This window comes from Zerene cesonia, chromosome 18 (genome assembly GCF_012273895.1).
Source record: "Zerene cesonia ecotype Mississippi chromosome 18, Zerene_cesonia_1.1, whole genome shotgun sequence".
Taxonomy (NCBI): Eukaryota; Metazoa; Arthropoda; class Insecta; order Lepidoptera; family Pieridae; genus Zerene; species Zerene cesonia.
In genome coordinates, this window is record NC_052119.1 from 1,874,968 (window position 1) to 1,879,896 (window position 4,929).

The window sequence follows — 4,929 nt, forward strand, 5'->3', positions numbered from 1 at the left end:
GAGTTATATGCGAATATATTTGGAAGCGTTTCAAGGAAATAATTATGTGATATGGTTCCCGAAATGTTGTGCTTTGAAATAACTCAGGTGTTTATTTTAATTAACAACTAGATGCTCGTCCCGGCTTCGCCCGGGATAAAACGGGAATCTTGCTATCCTGTTTATCCCAAGGGAAGGATTACATATGTAGATATAAGATTATTAATCGGGATAATAAGTAACTTATCAGTCAAGTCAGCTCACATCCTGTTTTTTATACCAAATTTCATCAAAATCCATCCAGCAGTTTCAGCGTGACTAACGGTCGTGATTGTTGCATGTTAGATACGATATTTTTAAAATTACCCTGAAATTGTATAAGGAAAAATACATAATAAAAATTTTTATTTTGTCCATGTCATTTACTCTACGGTTCAAGAAGTTCCAGATTAGATATCAGTATATATAAACTCTCGGAAATATTTGTAAATTACCCTTATCAAAAAATAATACTTTTATAATATGTTTAATAATGCGATTATGACTTAATTGTTTTATATCGAAACCTTTTTCTGCCTTACAACTGATCTTACATTTGCTAGCGTCTTTGGTTATCGAATTATGTTAAATATAATTTGCATCATAAATCGGTTTAAATTCACATTTAATGTACTCTAGTACCCTTTGTATGGTACCAGACTGGTATAAATAAATACATATATATCTGTATTGAATTCATTCGTTCAAATAAATGTATGCTATAAAAGTGCATCAAATGTAAAAAATGTGCTGCGAGTTTATAGAATTTTCAATAAGTTTGATCCATATTGTAACCTTTGACGGCTGTTTACTCTTGTAAATAGTTCTTCGCAGGGGAAATCTAGAAATTCCGGGTCAATAAATTGTTGGTCTTGATTTCCCGGGAGCATAAATTTTGATTTGAGTTAATATCGCTTGTACTTAAAAAGATAACCAAACGGTTTCATTGATTAAACTTTTTAATTTTACTAATTAAACCGAAATTTATATTTATAACCGTTTTATACTCTACAACAAAAATATGAATACACGTGCAACGGCTATATCTAAAACTTATGACACACACACACGCCGCACGGATAAAATAAAAACAGCCCACACACATTACACACACATCGTTAAAATTTCTAACGAAATCGCAAAACTCGTTTCCATCGAAAAAGCCATTACTAGAATACAGGTAGTGGGTACCGGCCGTATGTTATCCTTGTTGACGGAACAATGCATATAGAGTAGGTCGTAGCTACACGGGGTACTTCTGTTTGATGTGCGCTGACGCTACGGTTACTGACTTTAGAATTAACAATGAGATAGTCGACTTCTAAGATTCAATTATGAACCGTATTTTGTATTTTAACTCATGCTTTTTTTTGAGAGACTTAGATGTTGGGTAGAGAATGTCAATCTTAAGCCAAACTCGAGTAAACATGGGAAGCGAAGAGAAAATTTAAATGACAATTCTTAAACCGGCAATAGCTCAGATATTGAGATGAAGCCATACTCGGAAAATCTTCGTATCGTATCTTCAAGCGTCTAGTTAAAAATAGCATAAGTAAAGCGACTTTTTCACTGGTATGAGATATATAAATTTACCTCTGGATTTTTTTCATGTGCCATTGTTCGACTCCAATTTACTTATTTAATAACTGGTCTATATCCTGGGTACTAGTATCTGTGTATCAAATATAAGCATCCCAAATTTAAATTTTTTTAAAAGACACACATACACTTAGACCAAGCTACTTTTTAGTTAATAAAAAGTTAACATATTCCTACAACTTAATGGGCCTTAAAGAATTTTCACCAAAACAAGCAATTTGTTTGTCAGCTTAATTATACAGAATAAGTAAAATAATTGAAGCTTAAATAGGACTTTGTTACACGGGTCGTCAGGTGTTTGACCTTTAGGCAAATATTTTTAAGGCATACCGTCCGCTTCCTTGCTAATGAAATACTCATATAAAATAATGAAATACTCGTAAAATATTTCGTAATTAATTAGTACCATTTTACGGTATAGATGTTTATTGTTATTAGTGTCCTCGTCAATGTAAGAAAATGTTGTACCATTTTCAATGTATTTCATTGAAATATAAAGGAATATACACATTTCATTGAAATACAATAAATTGATTAGTACTAAAATTATCTGATTTCAGAAACATAGAGAATGAGTGGTTTACGATACATGTACTCATGTAATGATAAGACTATGTGATTACAAATTTGTTAGATTTTGTTCATCAAAATAAAGGATCAAAAAAATGGGTTTTATACATTTTTATTGCGCTATTTTAAAGATCCGATTAAGATATGATGATGAGATATGATCGAATGCCAATCATCTCGCAGCAATCACCGGTCCAAAAGATTCAAATCTTTAAACCAATGTATAAGCAAATGAATACACAAAGGGAAACATATAAACAAAAGAAATCTATGGTTTTCTGCTGTAAGCAATTGTGAAAGAATTTAGTCCCAAAACAATATGTACCTGAAGCATTGAACATATTCATTCACAAAAATGCGGAAGGCAAACTTTAAACAGTTTAGAGTTCAAACTATTGATCGTTCACCAAACATTGCATTTCCACAGAGTTTAAACTTTACACCCGCTAATGAAAGCGTACTATTAAATGATTGGATCGCAGTTGATGTCTGTAGACTTATGGAATCGATTCAGACGCCATTACGAACCCTATCGAGATGCTGGGGCAATGTCGAGATCTCATTTATCTGTATTGAGGACATTTTATATTTTATAAATGGTTAAATTTTTATCTGATATAATATAATAATAATAAATTTGATGTAATGTTAAAATTTATATAATATTCCAGTTGTAACACTTACGTAGATATGTCGATTTAAGATTTGAATATACAACTTATATTTATTATTGTTTGGGAAATTAAACCTTTTTTGTTTTTTTTTTTGTGAAACTAGTTATTTATACACGTTTCTCAAAACGTCATTAGAATTATTTCAAATGATATTACTATAACTTTCAAGAATTAAGAAAACATAGGTGTGCTTCACAGACGTTATCCTACGTCCTACTATCCTACTAATATTATAAATGCGAAAGTTTGTAAGGATGTTTGTGTGTTTGTTACTCTTTCACGCAAAAACCTACAGAACCGATTGCAATTATATTTTGTACGTAGACAGCTGCCACTGCCACCTGCAGCCAAGTGCTAGCTTGTCCAGGTAGACAACTGGTATAACATATAAGCAACTTTTTATCCAGATATTCTTACGGGATCCGGACTTACGCGAGTAAAACCGCGGGGTGCAGCTAGTGTTTGCATAAATCTTGAACACTTACTCACTGGCTTATTTCTGAGATATAGCTTCAACTCTGAATCGATTGCTTGAAAGAATTTTTTTGTCATATTAGTAGTTCCCGAGATTAGCATTTAAACAAACATACAATCTTTTCAGCTTACATTACATAATAGATCGGTCAATATTCTGCCTTAAAATAGCCTTATCATACGACAGTAATAACAATAAAGTTTCCATAGAGATAACAGAACATTTAGTACTATAAAACTAGTTTTGTGAAGCTCATAAAACAAGACATCATAATTTTATTGTATCCTCGAGCACCAAATGTATTGTCAGATATTTACATAATTATTGATATAGATAGAGGCGTTGTTGCCTCTGTTCATTCAAGCATTTTAATGTAACGCATTGATAAATTCTACATATTGTTAAGTTAATATACTTACTATATACATCATAATGTAACGTAAAAAACTCCCATTAACAATTTTGCAAAAAATATGCTGATTAAAACGATGATTATAATTTAATGTTGTGATAAATTAATGATAATTATAAATTAATATTGATAATAATCTTAATATGAATTATAACAAATGTAACTTTTATATCACCAAGATAATTTACAAATGAAACTTCAATTATATAGAAGAAGCTTTAACCCACACACGCCAATTCTGAACTCATCAAGCGATCCACGTCAAAGACAATTCCCACACTAAACAGCAACATTCTATCTTGTAACTGGACTCTTTCCAAATACGATTTAATATTAAACAAGCCATTCCGCCATACAGACGCTTAAACAAACAAGAATCGAAGGCAATAATATGGAGATTCGGATTTAAATAGAGAATATACTGGCCTATCTCTATTCCGACTTCAGCAAACGTAAACAAATTCAATATGCATTTATTCGGTATTGTAGCTCCGCTCATTTGAATAACTTTAGAGGATTTGGTCGCTGTCTACTTTTTAGTCGATGGCTTTAAAGTAGACTCGGTTCGATAAGATGCATGGTGAATAGACTGGTGATGTTATTTCATGTAGAATTTGATATTTCTGCTTGTCCCCGAATATAATCCGTGTTGTGGTTTCTTAGTTCATAGACGATGTACCTACAGATATTTCTACTTCAGATATTAGTATCACAAAATGTTCAATCTACCTGAAAAATTTAAGAATCATCAAAGCAAAAGTTTAATCGATAAATACTTAAATGTTCAAGGACAGTTGTAACTTTACTTAGTAGTTAATATAAAGCATGTTCTATTAAGAAAAGCAAATTTGAGTTTAAACCAATAACTTCATATAAATTATCCAATTAATCCTACTAATATTATAAATGCGAAAGTTTTATAAGGATGTGTGTGTGTTTGTAACTCTTTCACGCAAAAACTGCAGAACCGATTGTAATAAAATTTGGTACGTAGATAGCTGGACAACTGAGAAAACACATAGGCAACTTTTTATCCCGACATTCTTACGGGATACAGACTTACGCGAGTAAAACCACCGGACGCAGCAAGTTATTTTATAACTGTTAAATATTGTATTAACCTTGTTGAACTGTTAAAGAGTAAAACATCTCAGGCAAAACTGAAAGATGGGTCGGGTGTA